The sequence below is a fragment of the Amblyomma maculatum genome, chromosome 5, assembly GCF_055883805.1.
Source record: "Amblyomma maculatum isolate TAMU_Amacu chromosome 5, ASM5588380v1, whole genome shotgun sequence".
Classification (NCBI taxonomy): Eukaryota; Metazoa; Arthropoda; class Arachnida; order Ixodida; family Ixodidae; genus Amblyomma; species Amblyomma maculatum.
The window spans coordinates 67,269,502-67,293,976 of NC_139348.1; the positions used below are offsets into that span (position 1 = coordinate 67,269,502).

Sequence of the window (24,475 nt, forward strand, 5' to 3'; positions counted from 1 at the left end):
GGAGTTGGAGAAAGAAAATGAGTTACTGATGTTCCGACGAGACTTACCGCAAATTCCGGCAACTGACGCTAATAGCACCGGAAAGACAAGGTCAGAAACGGGGCCAAGCTGCTCGGCCAGAAGGTATAAGCCCGCACAAACTAATGCCGGTTTTTAATGAGGGCAGGGACGACTTTGACGCTTACCTCATGCGTTTCGAGCGTGTCGCTGAGAGTCAGAGTTGGCCGCGCGACCAGTGGGCTACAGCCCTTAGTCTGTGTTTAAGCGGCGGAGTGCTCAGCGTTTTTAGTCGCATGTCTGCGTCCGAGTGCTTGGACTACAACAAGCTCCGGCAGGCACTAATGATTCGCTTCCGTATGACAGAGAAAGGGTTCAGAGAAAAATTCAGGTCTGGTAGTCCCCGGAACGCGGAAACGTGTTCACAATTCGCTACGCGTCTAGAGAACTTCCTAGACAGATGGATGGAGCTGTCGGACACAAAGAAAGAGTACGCAGATCTCTTTGACCTGATTTTACAAAGAACAATCTTTTTCTAACTGCGCCACTCAGCTACAAATATTTTTAAAAGAACACATACTTCGCGGAAACAGTAGTAAGGGCAGAAAGGTAGGTGGAGGCCTTTGACTGGTCAAACTTCGGAAAGCGAAGCAACCCGAAAGACGAGGCAGAAAACGCCATCTTCATGACTACCGAGAGAAAAGAAACACTGCTTCAATCATAGGACGAGAAGAGCCGCGATGAAAAGAATGTTTTATTTGTTCACGCAAGAGACACCGGCCCGAAAATTGCCGTGCCGCCACCTGATGCGGATCGGGACCGCCTTAAGGACGAACTTAAGGACGGAGGGAAGATCCCCGTTATCAACGCTGGTTTCACCAGTAAAGAATGCCCAGTCATGAATGCTTACCTGTCGTAGCCGGCATGATTGTTGGCCATACAGTCCGAGTCCTGAGAGACAAGCTGCAACACGGTGGTGGTGAGAAAGGACGTAATACGGAAGGAATATATCACCGATACGAAGTATCCAGTTTACTTCCTTGGCCACTCAGTCCTAATGCTCCCAGAAGCTTGGGTCGATGTCGACACCCTGTACTTTAAAAGGACGACTTCTCGTTACGTGCATAGAGATTTCCTTGTTTGATTTGGTGCTGGGAAATGTGGAAGGTGCTAGGCCAGCAGACGACCCCGATCCAAACTGGCAAAAAGCAACAGAAAGCGAGACTACGAAGTCCACTGAAGTAAAAGTTGGAGAGTTAGCGCCTGACACCGAGAGCACCGCACTCATTTCGAATGCCGCTGAACGTTGCCCGGTATAGACTAGAGCGCATGCGTGCAAGGATTGAAAAAACGTAATGTCCTGCAAGGCCTCCCTAGTGCATGCCGCAGAGTCGGTTCAAGAACAAGAGTATGACGTGACCCTACGCTCGTGCTTCGATCCCGTGGGCCCGCCGCAAGCGAACAAGGGCAAGGGTTGCCACCAGTCTCTCATTGCTAACGGCGTCCTACAAAGGAAATACGTCGCCGAGTCCGGCAGGGAGTACACTCAAGTTGTTGTGCCACAAACGTAAAGATAAGCTATTCTCAAGCTGGCACATGATGGATTGATGGGAGGCCACCAAGGCGCGAAGAAAACCCTACTGAAGCTTCAGACAGAATTCTCCTGGCCCGCAATGCGAGCTGATGCTAGGTGGTTCGTTGCCTCTTGCGATCTATGTCAACGCAATACTCCGAAGGGTCACACCACACGAGCGCCTTTGGTCCGAGTGCCCGTCATTGCGACTCCGTTTCAGAGGGTGGCGATCGACATCGTTGGCCCACTCAACCCGAAGTCCGCTGAAGGCAATCGGTACATGCAGACCATGGTGGACTATGCCACTCGGTACCTTGATGCAGTCGCACTTGCTAGCATCGAGACAGAAAGGGTAGCTGAAGCACTTGTCGAAATGTTTTCCCGTGTAGGAGTGCCCAGAGAGGTCCTCAGTGACAGGGGAACTAATTTTACGTACGAAGCAATGAAATAGATTAGCCGTCTGTTGTCGGTAAAACAGCTGCATACCTCCCCCTACTACCCGATAGCAAACGTCCTAGTCGAACGGTTTAACGGCACGATTAAACAAATGCTTAAGCGCATGTGTCAGGAGACGCCAACCAAATGGGATCGCTTCCTGGCTCCACTCCTGTTAGTATGCAGGGAAGTACCCCAAGACAGCCTCGGCTTTTCCCGATTCAAACTCTTATATCGGCGAAATGTGCGTGGACCTCTGGTTGTACTTAGAGAGTTGGACAAATGCAATCATCCCTGATGAGTTGCGAACTACGTACAAGTATGTACTTGATCTACGGGGCAGACTGGAGAATACCTGTAAACTTGCCCACGAATAGCTGGAGCGCGCTGGAGAGCGTTACAACCGCTACTAAAACATCAAGAGCCGCAAACGCTCAATCACACCGGGAGAGAAGGTTCTTATTCTTCTTTCCACAGAGCACAATAAGCTGCTCATGCAATGGACGGTTTTTTGTTCGGTCATCAGCCGCAGGAGCCATGTTGACTATGAATTGGATTTGGGCCATGGCACAAAAATATACCACATCGACATGCTTAAGACATACCAGCAAAGGAAAGAAGACACCATCGTAGCAGCTGTCGGTGCAGTAATATCGGCAGACGAAGACACAGACGTTAGAGAGATAGAACTTCCTAAGCCCTACCAGGCGCATTCTATCGGGGATGTACATATTTCCGAGAGACTGACCAACGTAGAGCAAAATGAGGCCAAGAAACTTCTGCAACAGTACGACGGTATATTTTCTGACCTTCGGGGAAACACCACGCTTATCGAGTGCCAACTTAGGATAAAAGAGCGACAGGCCAATAAATATTAAACAATATCCGCTACAGTACGCTTTGAGACAGGCAATTGCATCAGAAGTGCACGACTTGCTCCGATTAGACATCATTGAGCCATCGTAGACGCCCTACAACTCCCGTGTCATCGCCGTACGCAAGCCGGACTGGACGCATCGGCTATGCATTGATTTCGGAAGCTCGCCCCTGCCTCGAATAAACCACTAACTTACCTCACGTTCGTTCGATCTAAGCTAGAATACGCTTGCTCAATGTGGGACCCTCATCAAACTAACCTTTTTACCATCCTCAAATCAGTTCAAGGTCGCGCCGCAAGATGTATTTTTTCAGACTATTCTTGTCACTCCAGTGTAACTGCTCTTAAATCTCAGGCTCACCTTACTAATCTCAATGTCAGACGTTGCATTTTTAGGCTTTGCCTTTTTCATTAATTTTATCACACACCACTTCATGTTTCAGTGATACTACCAGCTCATCGCTTCTGAAACCGCACCAGCCATTCCAAAGTTGTCTACCCTCTCCCAGCGCAGACAACAGCTAATCTTCGCTCATTCTTCGTGAAAACAGCTCGGGACTGGAACAATCTGTCAGTCAACTTCGTGCACCACTACAATCCATCTCAATCAAGGCAGCCATCGAATCTATCTTCAAATGAAATAACAGCCGATCCTTCGTTTATTACCCCATTCCTGGGGCATTTCAGTTGTTGATAATAAATAAATAATTAAACGAATTCATCGCAGACGATGCCGAGCCCTTAAAACGTGCGGACGACCTTATCGCCTCGGTAGGCCGCAAAAACTTCTTTTCCAAGCTGGACTTATCCAAGGAATATTGGCAGGTGCCGTTGTTACCCGATTCAAAGGCGATGACTGCTTTCACGGTTGGCACGGGGCGCTTTCAATTCCGATGTATGCCGTTCGGTATTAGGACGGCGCAAGGCGTTTTTACGAAGCTGCTGCGTAACATCTCGGCCTATATTCCCGACGCGGCGTACTACTTCGACGTTCTACGCAGTGCCAGTGCGACATGGGAACAGCATTGCCAAATATTGTACGAGATCTTTGCTCGAATCGAAACGACTGCTCTCACCATCAATCCGCTCAAATGCAAGATCAAAACGGAAACCGTCGCATTCCTGGTCCACCAAAATGCATCAGGAGAGTTGTCGCCCCTCACTAAGACCACAAAGATACAAGAAGCTTCACGGCCGACAACAAAGAAGCAAGTCCGATCCTTCTTGGGACTCACGGGTCACTACAGGGATTTCATTCTGAACTATGCAGACCTGACCTGTCTTCTCTCGGCTCTAACACGGAAGGGTCAACCTTCAGTCGTGAGCTGGGGCCTTGAGCAAGAACGGGCTTTTGAAAAACTTTAGGGAAAAACTGAAGAGGCACCGATTCTGAAACTTCTAGAATTTGACACGGATTAGTCCTGCGAACGGATGCTTCTGATAGAGGTGTTGGGGTCGTTCTGCATAAATCGCATGACGAAATCCTGCACGCAGTCGCCTATGCAAGCCGGAAGTTCTTTGCTCGAGTGGTAGCCTATTCAACCACTGGAAAAGAGGCTTTAGCACTCGTTTGGGAAATCAATAAATTTCAAGTTTTCCTTCACGGGACAAGGTTTCTCGCTCAAACGGACTACCAGCCTTTGAAGTTCATAAAAGAAACAAAATCTGTGAACAGCCGCGCTCTTCGCTGGAGTATTTAGCTTCAAGAATATAACTTATGTGTCGAGTATATTAAATGCAGCGAGAACGTGGGAGCAAATTACCTGAGCCGGATGGAATAGTTGTTCAGCTTGCACTACTACCTAGCTGCATTTTCTTGATTGTGTATTGAGAATCGTACATGATGTGCCTGTCTATTTGTGCTCGCTTGATTTATCTGTGACTTCTGACATGTGTTCGAGACATGACTAACAGACTAGAGTGTTGTGGTGCTGTGCGGGTTCTGATCAGTGCGTATATGGTGCGCGTCATGAACTGTAGTGAGTGACAAGAGATCTTCAGTGCATCGAAAGGACGACATCTACCGCATCCCTCTCGGGGGCATAATAACGTCGTTCTAGGCGCTTGCGGATGTCTAGAATATTCTGAGGCAATAATCTTCAGTGGGAGGCAGTGTCACAAGCTTCCTCACATATACAGCGGAAGTTGTGGGACCTTCTACCTCAGGTATAGAGCGAAACTCACGTGACATCACTGGTCCTCTCAGCAGGATTCGACAAGCTGATAGAGCAGCGACCGCGCGTCCTTGGCGCGGGCACTGCGTAGACAGCCGAGAGCATAAAAACGCATACAGCAGTGCGTTCTGGGAAGATTCAGTCTTCCGGGTCTCTCTCGCGGCCGCTCCGGGAAAGCGTATTGTATTTCACTGGGTCCGCGATCAACGCATCGTTTTCTTCACCTGTACGGTCACCACTGCTGAGAAACCTAGCGTTCAACGCCTCAAGTAACAAGAAAACCGTGGGAATTCTATTTCGCCACTGACGGCTGTTTATTAGAACATAATGTTCGCTTTTTTTAACCTTGACCTGGCTTAGTAATTATTTACGCTATGTTTTTTATGTGCCTTTCGCCCATACTTATTATATCTAGAATACTTAGCTTTGTTATTTTTATAGCAGCGTTTTGTTCATTGTCGAGATTTTGTTCCTCTACTCTTTTAGCTAGTATTTTATCAATATTTTGTACTGGGGTTTTATTTCTTCATTGTACTATATTATTAGCAGAGTAATTCGGACTACTATCTACATATATTTTAATCGTTTGTAAAAGAACGTGACCTATTTGAACTTAAACCTCAATCGCACACCGACACAAGTACTTCATAGGTTTACCGGCGTAACTTTAAAATGTGTTCTCAAACCTCATAGAGGGACAACGGGTAACCATGAAAGGGATCTCGCGCCTCTTTTGACCGTAAAGACGGAGGTTCGTGACACAGCACTAATACTTATGCTGATTACTTCTGTCGCCGTTACTAAATACCAATTTTGTTTTTGTAAGTATACTTCATTATTTATCGGCTTTAAATTTGTAGTTGTAGCTTTAAAAGTTGCCTCAGCATAACCTAGGAACAGGTATATGGAATGTGGAATACGTTTTTGTTTTCCTTTGCATCCTGTTTCATTTATTAGGTAGAATTCAACAGAAAATATAAGTTACGGGCAAGACTTCTCCATCGTCTTCCACGGTTCTTGGTGGAGTGCAAAATATTTTTGTATATCATTTTCAGCTTCCCCCACGTTCAACTCTAGCTGACGCTAGTGCAAGAAGTAGTTGCTTACTGAGGTGTACTAGTCGCTGATAAGAAATCGTTCGAGTTGGGGTGGCTTACCTCTTATGAGGCACGATTTGAACTCTTTACAAATGTACGTAGCATTATTCTGAGTCTTGCATCTCCTGGTGCAGATATCGTGAACATTTCTTTACACCTGCTATCGGCAGCCCCTCTGTGCCGTCCCCAGAGCCGGATCGTGCAGAGCACTCTAAACAGCACTCACGGAGAACTACGCCTATTTATTGGTTCAGATATGGCTTTCCGCTAGCCGAAAATGCACACACAAAAAGGTATAAAATTTAGAAACACTCGACAACATTTAGTGTCTTACTGTCGGCACAGGTTTTTGAGGCCCACTAATATCAAACAAGTTTCCGCCAGCAAAAAAAATAGATATTGGCAGAATTTCTGCTTGTTAAACCAACTGTAGTGAAACGCTTGTCCCATTTTCGTTCGACTTGTTTTAGCACGGGGTGATTGCAGTTTTTATGCGATGATTACTTGATACGCATTTTCTCTGGGTAGACGGCCACCGCACTGCAGTTTAAGCTGTAAATAGGTTTCAACGCCATAAGGGAACCACCGCGCTTATATGGCAAAGGTTCAAATATGGGCTCCGTGATCAGCTCCAGCGAAACGGCGCGCTTGCGCAGGACACAGGCGCACTACCTGCAGCGCCAAATGGCAGCCGCGTCGTGAAGTGGCGGAGCTTTATCCGTGCTTATACCTTGTGATAACGAGTCGAATGTGTTCAAAGTACAGAACGACGCCTTTGAGAAAATAAATGTTTTCCTAAGACGCAGTAAATATGATCAAAGGGCCGGTTTTGGTCAACTCTGACACGAATTATTGTCTTTTCAAACCTGTTTTACCTGTTTTGTGTGCCTGACAAGCTCATGATCAAAGGATTGTATTCATTGTAAGCACTAAGATTTCTATTGATCTGTTTAAATTATTTACTGATGGATAAACTTGTTTTAATGCACGTGAAAGCTCGAATAATGTGCGATTTTTGTAAACAGCTCCGAGCTCAGATCAGCCTGGAGATGAGATAGCATAGATATATTTCCATTCCATGCCTCGCGCTACCGCGTTCATAAATCTCTCAAACCTCGCAGGCGCATGCAAAGCCGAAACGGAATCATAATAAATTCAAAAAGTCCACCCGGCGTTACAAACGTCCGTCTGATGCACCGAGATTTGCCGGTAACCGGGCCGCAGGTCGACGAAGGAAATATAAGCCCGAAAGAGGCTGTCTATAGCATCGTCAATACGAGGAAAAGGATGTACATTGTTCTGGATGATGCCATTCAGCCGGCGGTAGTCCAGGCAAACTCGCCATGTGCCATCTTTCCTAAGGACAAGAATTACGAGAGCTGCCCACGCACTTGGCGATTACTGATTGGCCTTCTTCTCAAGCAATTCCATGACTTGTTAGTGGATACTTTCGGCTCGGAAGGCGACACACGATAAGGGTTTCGACTACGCGGGCGAGATAAGCTGGTATCGGTAGTCTGGTGCGTACCAGACATGGAAATAGAAGGTGGTCCACGGGGCTGGGAGAAGTCGACGATAGCTGAATATTGTAGCAGAGTGTATAGAATTCAGTAGCGTTGAGGGGTGTTCAGCGTTGTGTTGATCATGTCCAGAATTGTGCGTCCAGCGCTTTACGCTGGAACGGGTTCAACCAGGGCAGCCGTCACTGCCCCACATCTGAAGGCGCATCGGGTTCATATAAAGCAAGTTTTAAGCCACTTGTAAAACGTCCCGTTGAGATAAAGAAATAACTGTCCATAACCACATGGTGCCGTTAACCGTGCCGTGCGGCGCTGTAACGTGGCACTTTAAGCAGGCGGAATGCAGTGGTTCCACTGGCGCTTCAAACATTTCACTTTTGCCAAGGGCAGCGAACGCCGAAACAGACACTGCAGGCGGCGATTACGCTATGGTATACTGAGATACACAAACCACGGTTCTGGCTTCACGTATACTTTCCATGAGGCTGGGCACACTCATAAGGTCAAAAAAAAAATCTCGCCACTTGCGCAGTCGACCGTCACTACGCAAATCTTCAAAAAGTATATTTCTAAGATAACGTCATTGGTAGAGCTAGGAATAATAGCGAATTCTACTGTGTAAACGGCTCCACCAAATTTAACTTCCCTATCACACACTCCAAAAGGCAGCAGCTGCTTGCCAATCATGTAACAAAATGTTAAGATTTTATCATACTTGAACATCGACCTTGAAGTCGATGACCGAAGCGGTGGCCTTGTGGTAGAGCATCCGCCTCGCATTCGGGAGGTACCGGGTTCGATCCCTGGTGCCGCCGGGTACCCACCGGTTATAAAATGGGTACAAGCTATCCCCCGGCCTGGTGCTCGGCTTTTCTGGGGTGAAATGCTTGGGAAAAGGGGTCACGGCCGAAATAGTTGCGCCGATGTGGCAGTGATTCGTTCCGCCATCGGACAACAATAAGTCCGCCTTGCGCGGCAACAGCCCATTATGTGGCCCTTTTTTTTGTCCTGGAGCCCCTTGCGACTGCTGCCCTACCCGACCTGTGAGAACCAGACCTTTGCAGGTCATTAGTTGTTCGAAACTTTAAGCCCTCTAAGGAGCACAGCAGGGTTAGCAGAGCCTCTTCCAAACGCACACCCCTGAGAGAGCCGGGCGCCGGGCCGGGGGACGCTTGTACCCATTTTACCGGTGGGTGTCCGGCGGTGGGTTTCGAACTGGCCACCTCCTGGTGCTCGGCTCTTCTGGGGTGAAATGCTTGGGAAAAGGGGTCACGGCCCAAATAGTTGCGCCGATGTGGCAGTGATTCGTTCCGCCATCGGACAACAATAAGTCCGCCTTGCGCGGCAACAGCCCATTATGTGGCCCTTTTTTTTTGTTTTTTTTAGGACTGCTGCAGCTGAGGCTCTAGGGGAGCACTTCAGGTGAGGGTCAAAGGAAGTACCTTTGAAAGACAAACAGAACCACCTTTGCAGGCTGCGAGGTTCGAAACTGGGTTTGGGTCCACTGCGGAGGAGGGGCGCGCAGCGGGGTTTACGGAGCTTCTCCCAAACGCACACCCCTGGAAAAGCCGAGCGCCAGGCCGGGGGACGCTTGTACCCATTTTTACCGGTGGGTGTCCGGCGGTGGGTTTCGAACTAACCACCTCCCGCAGCCGAGACGGGCGCTCTAACCACTAGGCCACGGCTGCGGTTCAAGCGGTGGCCTTGTGATAGAGCATCCGCCTCGCATTCGGGAGGTACCGGGTTCGATCCCTGGTGCCGCCGGGTACCCACCGGTTATAAAATGGGTACAAGCTGTCCCCCGGCCTGGTGCTCGGCTCTTCTGGGGTGAAATGCTTGGGAAAAGGGGTCACGGCCCAAATAGTTGCGCCGATGTGGCAGTGATTCGTTCCGCCATCGGACAACAATAAGTCCGCCTTGCGCGGCGACAGCCCATTATGTGGCCCTTTTTAAATTTTCATCCGCCTCGCATTCGGGAGGTACCGGGTTCGATCCCTGGTGCCGCCGGTTACCCACCGGTTTTTAAATGGGTACAAGCTTTCCCCCGGCCTGGTGCTCGGCTCTTCTTGGGTGAAATGCTTGGGAAAAGGGGTCACGGCCCAAATAGTTGCGCCGATGTGGCAGTGATTCGTTCCGCCATCGGACAACAATAAGCCCGCCTTGCGCGGCAACAGCCCATTATGTGGCCCTTTTTTTATCATACTTGAAGTTGACCGTCACTACGCAAATCTTCAAAAAGTATATTTCTAAGATAACGTCATTGGTAGAGCTAGGAATAATAGCGAATTCTACTGTGTAAACGGCTCCACCAAATTTAACTTCCCTATCACACACTCCAAAAGGCAGCAGCTGCTTGCCAATCATGTAACAAAATGTTAAGATTTTATCATACTTGAACATTTCTTGCTTTCCAGCAAGCATTTAAATCTCATACTAACCACAGAAACATTGCATCAGTATCAACACAGAGATACAGTAGATACTCCATTACGACCGCATAAACTTTGCTCTTAAGCTTTGAGACAGGAGGAGCAATATAGGAACAGAGCAAAGTTCCAGCGACCTTCCCTCCGTCGGTCGCCCTGGTTAGTTTTTCGGACTAGGTGACGAAGACTGGCGACGAGGTGACGGAGATAGCCGCGTGCGAAACATGAGAGATTTCCAGGGGCGAGGGCAACGTTCACGTTGTATGTGATGTGCTTGAACAGGATGAAACATGCCATGAATGCCTTATCAAAGGCTTCCCACTAAACAGAGTGTCGCATTTTTTCTCAGGTCACTGATGTGTCCTTTTGGATCTCCTTTCAACATGGTGCTGCAAGCAGGGTCAATGCTTTTCCTCTGTCACTTTGAAGCATTGAACTGGAAGGAACGTAGAGAAGTCCCGGAGCATGCTCTCTCGGACTCCAAGCAATTGCTGCTGTGCAGGATAATGCAGCAGTTTCAGGAAGTCATGCGTAGGTGTGCGAAGGTGCTGACTGCAGTCTTAGAGAGTTGGTATCAGATTGCTGAGTCCAAGGAGTTTAAAGTCAACGTTCCCTTTGAGAGTGCTCGGGCTATGGCGAGCAGTTGCCGTGGCATTCTTCGAGCAGGAGATGCGCTCATCAGAGAGGTCAATCTCCTGATTATTCTGGCTGGCATGATGTGTGTGAGCAGAGCGCTGCACACTTCGAACGATCAAGTAAATTCCGGTTACTTCATCAAGATGATAGAATGGATGAACTACGCACATTCTTAAAGAATGCTTTCTATGCCCTCCAACGATCCCTGGCTGCAAGCGGCACACTCAAGGCCAGTGAAGGGGACAGACAAGGCGGCTTACTTTCCACCCTGCATGTCCACTTTATACTTCACTCTCAAGAAGGACAAGAGACTGCCTCACAATGAGTGGCTCATCTTTTCACTATTCCAGAGATTGATTGTCCTCAGCCTCTGGGAAGCCATCGATTTCTGGTGTCGCTTGCGCGTTGAGCCACCGGGCAAGGCCATCTGCAGTTACACGTGGCAGGCGAACACGTCACGCCTGACGTACAGCGTGCAGTACATTCACGGCCAGGAGGTGCAGCCGCATAGAATACACTGCACACCGGTGAGCTCATGCCCAGGACAGCCAGCTCTGTCCATTCACAGCAGGCGCATTCAAAGAACTTCCTGGTGCACACCAGGCGGAAGACATAGAAGACAATTCCGAGCTCTGTGAGAGCGAGCGGCTTCTGGCCGCATGCAAGCTGCATATTTTACGGGAAGGAGAATACCTTGGATCGGAGATGATTCTCGATGCTGAGATACCTTGAGGGAGGCTTTAGTCAAAATCCAGAAACCGCCACAAATATACATTCACATTAGGGAAGTTACGGGGCAAACATAGAGGAAGTGTGCACTGCGCTATGAAATTTCTCATGTCAGATTTGCTGTTTAGCTTGAACGGTAATCGTTAAAATAGCCCAACATATTATGCAGAGCTGTCGGTGCTACGGTGAATTATTTCCTGTCATAGGCTCCAGCAGGCAACAGAAGGTGTTTCTTGCAGTTACTCACTTATTGTCGCGTTATTAGTCATTGCACATGTATTGGCCACTACAAAAAACAATGGGGAGGAAGGTATTTAGTCCTCTAACTAATTCTAACTCAACAGGGCATTGTTCTTGTTTTATAAACGATCTATAAATGCATGCGTCATGTCAGAAAATAAAAACAAGCGAACATAGCTGGTAGGTATAGGCGCTTGCTTGAATCACTGATGTTAATGTGCGATACACTAGAACTGTCCTCTTTAACAGGTGTATGAACCGAGATAGCTTTGTACCTTTTCTGGAATTCTTACATCATGGTGCAAAATCTAATTTATTGATATGCAGGCCTGCAAAATGTTACCTATTATGTCGAGCTGCTATGTTTCTCAGTCCTTGAATGCACCGCACTGACAAAAATAATCATCTCAAATGTAGGAAAAAGCTTGGTGGATGTGCATAAAAGCTAAAAAGAGGCTCTGAACCCATGTGCGGAGCGTAGCAATTACTTGTTGCAGAAGAGTAGACGTCTCTTCAGAAATATTTTGTGATCTGTTTTGCTTAGAAACCTGTTCTCAAGCTGTGAACTCGTAGTTCCCTGAATGAATTCATACTTTTGTATTGCAGCGATTTATTGGATTTGTGGTGTCGGCTTGATATCATAAATTTTCCTGGCATGTTTTAGCCAGCTTCATGTACTGACTCTATAATAGACTTTATTTTTACGGTTTCTGTGATTTGTGATCATGGATTTCTTGACAGAGAACAGCTACAAGCCATAATAATTATCGTCTTGTTATTGAAAGAATTATTGGGTATCACACACCTTGGACAATGTCTAAAAAGGGGTTGGTGCATCAAAATTGACTATAGTCTTAAGAAATGAAGCAGCATAGCTTTTCCACTTCTTTCACCACGCACACCGCTGTTCTGCCACTACTCGTCTTCGTTCCTCCGCGGCAATATAGCACTTGTGGCTATGATATTCAGCAGAAGCTTCACAGCCTCTGTGGACACATTATGAAGTTGCAACAAATTAGCTAATTAATGCCACGCAATAAAATCACTCTCGATCGCAATTAGTGCAATTCTCTACGTGTTCGCAAGAAATTTCAGGCATCCAACACGATAGAAACGCCGATTTCAAAGCCCAAACACGAAGGGAACATCGCTTTGGTTCATATCTTGGCTTCAGCCCACTACACGGGACAGAGGGTTCCTGAAGTGAATAGAAGAGAAAAAGATGGAGCGAGCACGCAGTCGCTACTACTGGTTCTCTATTTAGATTATGAAAAGCGGCACCTCTAGAGCATCTTCAATCATTTCGAATATGACAGGACTGCAAAGATCAGATTAGGGTTATGTGTAACGGCAAGCAGCAGTACCAGTCATATTATGATGTATGCGCGGCATAATCAGCATTCAAATGGGTAACCGCCACGCGCGAAAATGATTATCATGCCAAAATAGGGTCTTTGCAGATGCGCACTATTTTTAACGCACTGATCGCTGATACTATCACTGACTTTAAATCCATACACTAAAACCTGGCAGGTAATGATGCTGTGAATGTCACGCCTGTGTAGAAGAGGATGCTCTTCCCTAGCAGAGGCGTCGACAAGATCGCCGCTGTGGCAGAAACAGTGGCTGGCATATTTTTTTCTTGCTGGCTCGAAGGAACTGAAAAGGGTCGGTAAAGGCTAGTTGACTATATGGCATTATACTGCTGACCATGCACTCAAGTTCAGCAGAAAATTCAAATTCCAATTTCAATAATGTACCAACTTCTCGCAAAAACGTTATCACACTATTGAGATTTACATTTCCTGGCTCCTTTGCGATTAGAAATAATGTGAAAATTGTGGATCACATGGTTCCAAAGTTTTGAGTAATATACCAGAAGGAAGATGAACATGCTCCTGGAACAAGTTCACACTCTAGAGGTATTCGGGGCCATACACTGGCTCCATGATGTAACTTGGAAGCAGAATAATTTCTGTATCGTTCGTGACATCTAGCGCGACTACTATTGGCTGCTTGCGCGCAAAATTTTTCGATGACTTTGTAGGCACAAAGGTTGCCGTCATAGCAGGCAGCAGCACGTCTTTCTTCAAGAAGAAAACTTTGCGATACTGGGACATGTTGTTCACTTACACGGGGACAACATGCCGCTATGCGACGTAACAATATCATATTTCACTTGGTGCCTGAGGTCGAATCTTCATTTGCTCTGTACGTTCGACAAGGAAAACAACAGTGTTTGCGACGAAGGTAGCGGCTACATATATTGCAGAAATTGTTCATGTTTCACAAAACGTTGTTTATTTGATACTATGCTTGCATTGAAGGCAGAAGACGTATTGCTTTTTTATAACAGTGAAATATACGTTACCTATTATGCATGTTGTCGATAATGAACAGCTTCCGTTATCCCTGGTCTACTGCCCTATTGCATGACATACGTAAAATGTTTACTGCAGCGATACAAAATGTCCTTTAATCCTTCATGAGGTTTAGGAGAAAATGGTTTAAGGCTGCTGTGCTACTTTGCTGACCGCGTTTAACTGGGGAGACATTTTTTTTTTAAATTTACGCTCTAGAAATTGATATGGCTGACATTGGAATATTTACCGTTAGATAAATAAAGACCCTTCTCATGTATCATTTGCAAATCGTAAAGCTCAGTCTCTACAGCAGCTTACTGCCTACTTATTGAATATAGGTATGCTGAGAATATAAAATTTTCTTATGGTTTTTCTAGACAATTTGTTAACTATATTCTAGAAAGAGGCAGACAGTTCAACCCATTTTCTTTAAATACCGACTGTGGTGTTGCTGTTTTCGATGCGGCTTTTCACTGCTTGTCACTAATCACACGCCCTCACATGCAAATAGCAATTCCTCATTTCCTTGCAAGGCAATGAGGAATTTTCAGTGTAATCTATTCTATACCTAACAAATACATTAGAACCTCTTTCAAAACACAGACTTGTAAGTGTAATTGGAACATCGAATTATTGGTAGCATCTTGGTCAGTTTAACAGACGCATATTTAACTTTAAAAATGTAGGAACGGGAGAACACAGAATTTGCATTTCTGAATTTGTCCTAGCATCTCTAGATTGTGCATATGTCCTGTTTCTGCCATATATATTTGTGGCATTTATAATTTCATGTATGTCTCGAGATAAATATATTGGGCAGTTTTCTTGCGAAGGTTCAAAATATATTATGCAACGTATGTGCCTACAATAATGCAGTTACCTTGCATGCACTTCCCGCTGAATTTTTTCTTAACAACGCTGCAATATGGAACCAATATCAATGAAATTCAGAATTCTATCTAATGAAGCAGGAAAGACAGAATCCTTTTGTACTTAGTTAAGATCGAGTTGAAGGAATGACATATTCTGTGTTTTTAGACAGCACGATTGCCATATGTTTAAGGCTGGCCTGAATAAGTGCCGTAATGTGTTGTACTTGTTTAAATTGTTTATGCAAATGATGACTTTTTCTTTGCAACAAACGTTGGGAGGCTAATATTCAGTTCTTTCCATGCTCTAAAACTGCAAGCTCAAACTGGGGCTCTTCGGTATACCACCAAAAGAATTCATAGCAATAACATTCTCATAGATAATCTTCGGTTTAAGCTTTCATTCAGTTCTCACAGCGCTCTAAAATATTAGCTGGAACTTGAATTTATAGTTTTACATTTAAAACAAAATAAATAAATGAATATAGAAAGGAGTAAAATAAATGATGCATTGAATTGTTCCTTATAACGAGGAACCTGTTTTACAAAAAGGGAGGTAAAGCTGACAGGCTTCTACCAGGGCCATGCACCGTTACTATGAACGGAGAGATAATCGTCAAAACGAAGCATATTGTCATGGCTCCCGGATTATCACATGAGTATGCCCTTGTTTTCTCCTTTGTGTCAACTTTATTTAAAGCCTTTTCGGTCTTCGCGGTTTTGGCAAAATGTGGAGAATATTCCAAACTTGCGACTTCGAAACCGAAAATTTGATAAAAGGTTGATGTCCTTCAAAGTGAAGAGCCTGCGTAAAGGCGTCAGATTATTTATGATTACAGGCGATCGAAGGTGTCGTACTGGACTTATAGTAAAAATTAACAGATAAACTATTGAAGCATCTGCCAAAAAGTTATATTTGAAAATATTAGCCGCCGTCTCCTGTAAGTATAAATATAATTCTATTTTTGTGGAGGAGAAATAAATTATTGATGCATTGGGCGCTTGTGTTCATCACACAAGTCCAGCAATGCTGAAGAGCAAGCATGATTTTTATTTAATATTGCCCATGTTGCAGAACATGGTTTTAACGTGCATGGGAAATGATGATTGGTTTGAATAGCTGCCTTCCGACAACCTCAAGCAATAATATTTTGGTGGCACAGGCTCTCCTAGTATAATTTGTTTGAAAAATTAGGCCGCATCCCAATTCCATTCATCTTGATTGCTTACTGTGAATTTGATGCAAGTGTGATTTAAGGGACAGGAATGCACATTTATTATCCTTCCTTGAAGTCAATGCATAATTTCGTGCGTAATCATAACACAACGCATAATCATGTGTCTTGCGAACCTGTTTCACAGTCATCTCTTGTGTGCAATGCACAGTGTTTAGACCACTACTGTAATTTTCATCCATATATCGGCAAAATATTCTACATGGATTGTATACTAAGGAACAAACAAGTAAACTACAGTAGAATCTCGATAAACGGAACCTCAAGGGACCGGGAAAATATGTTCCGTTTACCAGGAGTTTCGTTTAAGGAGAAAATAGGTTCAGCATTGCGCAATCCGCTTCCGCGTGAACCCTACGCGGCTGGCGCGCGCGCGCGCAGTTGGCAGTCTCAGCGGATCTCAATTTGCGAAATCTAGGTAATAAGAAGAACGGTACACTATGAGAACAAACCTTATTAGAGAAAAACAAACAGTGAATTTTTGTTCCGGTAGTACTAGTACTGAAATTAAAAAAAAAATGTCAAAAGAGTGGGAATTACCACTTATTGGCTAGCGAAAAAGGATTCCTGAAGAATTCCTGAAGAATTCTTGTTAGGCTCCTTTTGGGAACGCGTACTTCGTCGCTAGCGCCGCTTTCGTGAAGCCACCACTCTCGAAGTCGTTGATGATCTCCATCTTCCTTTCCAACGCAAGTGCATTGTGCGGTCGTTTTTGCGCTGCCATCGGACCGAACAAAAGCTCTAGGGCTCTAGGGCTTAGGCCTAACTGAACACAACTGCCGTGAACGCGAGCGAGCGATGCGGAGGGCAGTGTACGAGCAAACCGGAAACCGCCGGAGACGGAAACCGGAGTGGTGACGCGGGGAGGAGAAGGAGGGGAGCATTGATGCGTACCGCGATGGCACTGCGCTTGTCCAACTAGTTGCGGTTTCGAGTTTTTCGGTTCCGTTAACGCGGTGGTCGCAAAGTTTGAGTTCCGATTAACGAGATTTTTTTTACATTGGCTTAATACAAAACCAACCAATCGCGAGGCGTTTGTTCCGTTTAAGCGGTAGTTCCGTTTAACCGATTTCCGTTTATCGAGATTCTACTGTATATAGGAACTATACACCGAAATATGCGTCATAAGAGACCTGAAACAAGATTAAGCTTTATCGGTGGCACAGAGATTTACGCACATAGAACTGCTGTTCAGAATATAGGTAGACTCTTGTTTTGGATCAATCCCAAATATTTATTTTATGTATTTGGAGTGTCTGAAACAAAGTTCATTTTTTTTATTTGTGGAAGGTCTTGCAAAAATGTTTCCGCTACTAAGAGGATCGTAATGTGCAACCAGAATAGCAATGAAGGTAGCAGAAAGTATATCCAATTGCCATATTCTTTGATATCCCCAAAAGATAAAAATGTAGTATTCCAGCTGCTCTTCCGCACCAGTTTTCAAGCCACACGTCTACTTTGAGCTTGCAATTCTATTAAACAAAGCTGCTGAAGATATATTCCAGTAAACACATGAGAGCATTGAAGACGAATTTTATGACGCATGGCATCCAGTGTGCAACACTAAGCTTAAGCAAGCGTGGGCCATCTCACTGCGCGAAGAAGAGTCGAGACCAAAATCGGGTGCCATGATATGGCGCTGATACGAGCATACATCACTCCGACTAGAAGGTCCAAATTTGTGTTAATATTTACAAATGGTGCATTAGAATGTTGTCTGATTTCACTAAAAACAATTTAAACACCTCTCTATTCAAACAACTCAACAACGCATGAAATGAACCTGCACATATACGAGATTGCGGCCGCTTATAGGTGTTAACTAAACAGTTCGAGAGGTTTGGCAAACACACAGCGAGTTATGGTCGCAGTTTGAGAAACGAGCAGAGGGAACAAAACTATAGCTGGCTAAAGAAAGAAACAAGACCACGTTTTCCAACTTCCCACTCAATAGTTCTTACTAAGTAAGGAGGACGCGCGGATGGTAATATAAAAGGTGTCTCTTTTTGCGCAATAGGCTAAGTTACAGATGCGATCCGTTTTAATATTTTCTAGTTTCAATTGAGGAGCAAATAGTAGTTTGCATACTGTTGCCCTTCTCTGTGAAATAATTGCTACCTTACACACAATACCACTGCGATATTTGTGCTTACGGCTGATATTTCTTACTTTTCGTTATATAATAAAGTAACTTGCCCTTTTAGTGGAGGTTTGTTTATCGAAGTTCATCACTTGCTGTGTTTCTTCTTTTTACGTAGACAGTAGTCGTAAAAGAAATCGGGTTAAAATTCTAGCAACATTTGTTATTTGATATTCAAGTCGACGTATACATTCCTTCTGCTTTTACCAGCGATAATTACATAGGTTCAATTTTTATGAAAGCTTAGAGCAGTGTTTACCTAAAAAGAGTAGTTTTCTTAGAACCATGGTAATAAATACTAACAAATATTGCCTACCTGCAGTGGGTCGTGGTATATAGTAGAGATAACACACGAACAAAAGAAAGCGAGGGAAACTGGATTCTACTCAGGGTGGAGAACTGAACCCAGAGTGTCTTGTACTGCAGTGCAAAGCAGGAATATTACATACGCGTTAGAGTGCACACCAAAAAATACCGTTGAGTTTTCATTTCACAAGCCTTAAATATTGTCCTAAAATCGGCTCGTTTTTTCCTCACAGCTGACAATATAAAAATGAAATCTTTTTGCAAGAAAAACCTGTAAAACCCACGTTTTCAATAGAACACTGCGACAGGAAACAGATGAAATTTATTTTATAGCGTCACTAACGTTTCCATACCTATGTGATCGCATTGTTATTTCAGGCGAAAATAACTGAACAATATTCCCTGACCTTTATTAAAATGTCATGGACTGGCAATACAGGTCACGGACAGATCAGAAAAATAAAGAGCATGATATATGAGGTATTGCTTTCTGCTCCACATTCTGGGTACCGTCACACTGAGTTGCAGCCTTCAAAAGTCGATTTTACAGTAAGCCAAGGAGGCTTAGGGACGGTGCGGAATATTAGACATTTCTGGTTTATCCAGAGAAAGATAGCCGTTAAACTAGCCTACAACAATAAGGACATTGTATGCAGGCATTGCTAAGAAATTTTTGCTTTATCTTCCAAATACACATATATTGCTCAATAAATAATGAATTCACTAATTTCACTCATTGCATATTAAAGATTTTAAAATATACGCACATACGGTAATTTGATATATTAGCGGACTGATTATAAAGCAAGTTCTTTATTTATGTTATACTTCGTTGACTTCTATTTTGCAGACATAATTTCAGCAATAAAAGGATGAAGCAATCCTGATGGCTTTAGCCATACTTTTACATCAACTTTTTTTCTTTCGTTTACGTGCGCCTTAAAAGGCCATTTGCTTCAAGAAATAACTAAGCACTTATTTTCTATGCGATGAAATAACATTTGAAGAAATCTATCATTTCCTCATCAGTCGGGTGTAAAAGCCTTGAATATCCTAGTAATTCCTTATTATCAGGTATGAAACACGTGTATTTGTATAGTATTTTGTATATAATAAAATTTATATAATTATATTATGGTATAATATCCAACGATAAATCAATCATTGTTTTATAGTGTGCAGGAACAACCACATAGTATTGCTACTGCAGCACAAAAGAATGAAAAATGCACACACAAAGAGGGTAAGTCAGGTTGGTTTGTTCAAGTTCCAAATAACGACAAAACAACGCTTACAGAAGGGACAGCAGCTCATTAATTTAGTCCTTTTTTACTGCCCCGTTTGTATGCACTGTTTTCTTCATTCCCTTCTGAGCTTTACGCATACAGATAGAAGGAAAACATAGACACAATACCAGTGCACAATTACAATAATGAGTCACAAAGAAAACGAACACAATGACGAATATATCTTAAAGCATTAAACAGAAAACCACGTAAAAGACACAAAACAAAGTACGGACGAATGCAATAATTATGATATGTTTCAAAGAGTAGTTAAGTGTGGAACAATTTACGTTCTCGGTATGAGGCTGTCCTATGAGAGGCGCAAATGCGGTGTGGCGAGAAGTCACAGGATTAGTGATACTGAACCTAACCTGGAAAAGTACGGTGTGCGAAAATATACGCTGGGAGGAATGCATTTGCATGTGGGATCTTGTGGTCCTATATTGGAACAGTATAAAAGCTGGCGAAAATTAAATGCAAATGTTATGCCACCAAGAGAAATAAAGCGCCTTCACGAAACTATAAAGAGAACTGCTCAGACAATCCGTGATAAATAGAGTAATGAAATATTAAGGAAATATTCTAAAATGTGTATCGGCGAGTGAACAGAAAGAATGTGGAGGAAAGAGAAGGGGCTGCCGATGCTTCGAGGAACAAATACCAGCACGTGCGTGGTTTATAATGATTGTGCATAAAGATTTAGGACATTGAAAATGGGAAAGTCAGAACAAGCATGAGCAAAGGAAGCAGTATAAAGACAAGAAAGGTTGGCAAACTGGAGCAGTGTTTTTTCATTTGGGATTTCGGTTTACGCTCTAAACTTTTTAAACGTTTTCCACTTCACTTCATTTTATTACATTAAAGACACTATGGTAGGGGCTTTACGTCGGGTGTGGACAACAAACAATATTGGTTTTAGTTATTACGTGATATGGTTGAAACTATTGCATCAATTGGTACGAAAACTTGATAGGCAGGAGATGGCAGCTACACTGTTGGAAAGGCCGTTCCAGTTTGCGTCAGCGCAAAGAAAAAGGATGAGGAAAAGAAGACGGTGCTGGCCCGTTGACGAAATACTTGGAGCGAACGGACGGTGCGGTAAGATTGCGGGTAGGGGAGGAGATTTAGGGCATTTCGCAAAGTGAACCGTAAAATAACTTCTGAAACAGACAACGAGAAGCGACGCGATGATGACGCGCGAGATTTGTTATTCCTGAGAGCGAATTTAGTGAAAATACACTGATGTACGAATAAGCGGAATGAATGAACCTCGTTGCGCAATATTGAACTTATTCAAGTGTGGTGGCGACATATGCTGGATTCGGACTCCAGATACCAGATACATATTCTATCTTAGGAATGATAAGTGATTTATATGCGAGAAACGTAAAGTTCTGAGGTCCATGTCGAGACGATGTTTAAAAAACCCCAAAGATCGGTTTGCTGATGTGACGATCGAGCATCTTTTTTCTAGGTGATTGCATGCGTTCTGTGTTGTGGACTCAATTAGGCCGTGTATTTTATCTCTGCGTAATTAAAACCCTCATTCAGGAAAGAATGCCTAAAGATCTATGACATGAAGAAGTTTAATAAATTGTTCGGATAATAATGGCGTCGTGGTTCTCTGCTAGGATATTCGCTAGTCTAACTAGCCACGTTAGTTGTGTTTCTCCTTAGAACTGATTGCGACGCCAGGAAGTTTGATTGCTGTATACAAGAACACAAGATGCGAGGTAAAATATTATTTTAATTAAAATCAAATAGCTTGCCGTCTTTACATTACCCTTGTCGCTTTCTAATTGCCTGCATCTGTTAAGACCGAGAGTACAGCTTTTTCGCGGTGGGTATTTCTTACCGAGCCTGGAATATACAACAATAATGATACGCGGCGTTGTTTTTTTGCTTATATATGTAGGTGTATATGGTGCGTACGGACTCTCATGGCAATTGGCGGCTCTGGAAAAAATCATATAACTCAGACAGCTACTCATACTTATATGTGGCAGTTGATACGTGTGTGCCTAGTGGGTGAGCTGGGGCTTGAAAATACGATACAGAGCTTTTTTCTTCCACTTCTAACTGACGGGTTTAGCACTCAGAAGACTTTTAACTACCGATGCACACGATCCTGTATGCGATTCCTGGATGGGTGGTCGACTGTAGTATGGTGGCCGCGTACGCCGAAGAGCTTTTAAGCAGCATATAGTCCTCTTTCTGGAATTGACTACCTCATGACCCAAGTAGCACGCCGTCAATGGACCGCCATCAGCCCAATATTGGGGGAAACCGGCCCCAATATTGGGACTAATAATGATGTTTCATTGGGGCGCTACCCGTGCCAAGATTTAATCCAATCTACTAAACTGGCTTTCCAGCAATGGCCACCAATGGCAGACTAGGTTACTTATTTGCATGCAGCCTCACCCAATGGTTACCCAATATCTTCCACCCAAGCACACCGACTGGTTTCTATACTATAATGTACAACCAGCCACTCTCACTGGCTATCCAATACTTACAACCAAGCTTACTCACTGGCTTTTAATAACTGCTATCCAGCTGGGCTCATCGGCTGCCCAACATCGCCCACCCAAGCTTGTCCACTGGCTTTGCATAATTGGCATCCAGGCAATCCCATTATTGTTTAATGTTTTTTGCGTCTATTTTTTATTTTATGGATGTTACAGCACAGAGGCAGCTAAGGCCATCATGCGCCAAACACATGGCTGCATGTTTTTGTGCAGGTATTTTACACGCAGCTAATAATATATATACAGCATCCTGAAAATATACATGCATTCACACAAAAAGCCAAAATTGTTCCTTTCATGGATATTTATTATGTGCGCATGTTGTACATAGTAAAAAAACTATAATAAGAATTCGTTCAGACTTTCAGGACTTCACCTCTGGTCAATTAAACACGCGATTATACAGCTTTCGGACAAAATAATTTCCTTGAAGAGCAGCATAACCAGGCAACAATAATTTTTGCGACAAATGTTTCGGTGATGAGCACGCATTCATGATTTTGTTTTGTTTCTGTAAAACAAAGAAATTCATTGACACTTATTTGCAGTCTTCAATTGTGGGGATTCTATGCTGCAAGCTTCTTCAATATTTTCTGTTTTACCTCTTCACCAAGAAATGTTAAGTGCGAATTAGATAACAGCTGTCACAGCAAGTACACAACTTGTAGTAAAAAGTTAGCAGCGTGCAATGCTATTGAATTCAAATACACTTAATTCCAGAACATCTGAGAAATCTAGATTTTTTCTCTGCCAGGCGAAGGTAGAGAACGTATATAAAACAATGCTTTTATTTTGTATGATCTACCTTTTTTGACTATGAGCCATGCTTCATCAACAGCGTAAATGGTTTGCTCATCATTCGTCTCTTGCTGAAGCACTCAAAGCAGAGCACGCCGGCATATATGAATCAAGTGCAAGTTTATGGCTGATGTAAATTACAACACAAAATATGCTGCAGCTAGCCCATCTTCTGTGCTTACAAGATCACCTACGGCGGAATACAGTCGGTGCTGGAGCCTCGTTGAGGAGTCAGCTAGCGTACATGACAAAACAGTGTAGCATTTTCCTTCACTAGCAGAATCTCTTCGACCTCTGTTTTCCAGCATTTGATCTTTTTCTCACCACGCAAATAAAATACTGCATAAATAAAGCATTTATGTGTCTATTTTCAGTCATGGACGAAAGGTTTCAGTATGTGGATGTAAAACCTCATCGCTACGAATTAAGCTGGCCTGGCAGCCTATAGTATATATGGTTTTGAAGGTGATATGTCTTACTGGCCTACTGCAGATTTGAGAAGTGGATACGCTTGCACATACTGCACCGTATTGTTATTCTATACAGAAGCAGCGGCCGTTGTAAGCTTAAAAAATTATGTGTCTGTTTTGTTGCGTATTTATCGAGGAAGGCGATGAAGTATTCTTAAAGTTTTAACATATGAGTGGCCTCACGCATCACGCTGAAGACGTATACGAAGAATAGTAGGATAACTGCTGCGCGTTCCTACTCTGTACTAAACTTCTTCGCAGTTGAGAACAGCGTAACAGTCGGGCATTTCTAAGCGCTTCGTAGATGGCATAAGACACGCGCCCGACTCGATGGCAGCATTGCACAAGGCATGCCCTGCTTGCATGCGTAGTGCCACCCAATCATTCCTTGAGAGGCTTTCGAAATGTTTTGGTTAAAGAATCTCTGCTTTTATCTCATGGCATTGGTTTGTCAAGAAAATGAAGCCTTACGCCGGCAGGGGTTAAGCCACTACAGCAATGGGGGAGGACCGTGTACCAACTGTGCCCTTACCGCCTAAGCCATTTTTATTGAATACATCTTCTCTACTACTGTTACTATATCGTTGACGATGTATAAAGCATACTTGAAAGCCATCACGAAGGACACGACAGTATTGTTCCCGACATTAAAGATATATCCGGATATACAAGTTGAGAACTGATCGGTAATATCGGCAAGCCAATTCCGGCCAACACATGTCATGTTATGTGCAATGTTTTTCCAGCTGTCAAAACTCAGTGGACAGTATCGA

General features: G+C 44.0%; 1 protein-coding gene and 1 pseudogene across 5 annotated transcripts in view; one reads left to right on the forward strand and one right to left on the reverse strand.

The window, feature by feature from the left end:
- The window catches only part of LOC146188447 (uncharacterized), a 148,464-nt gene extending 129,701 nt beyond the window's left edge, over positions 1 to 18,763 (reverse strand). For all 5 annotated transcript variants that reach the window (XR_014707535.1, XM_084603778.1, XM_084603776.1 and 2 more), the window contains exon 1: positions 18,628 to 18,763. The gene's annotated coding sequence lies outside the window, so the exon portion shown is untranslated. The remainder of the gene's footprint in view (positions 1 to 18,627) is intronic.
- Positions 1,353 to 11,467, forward strand: LOC146188448 (DNA primase large subunit-like; annotated as a pseudogene).
- Positions 18,764 to 24,475: the final 5,712 nt, after the last annotated feature.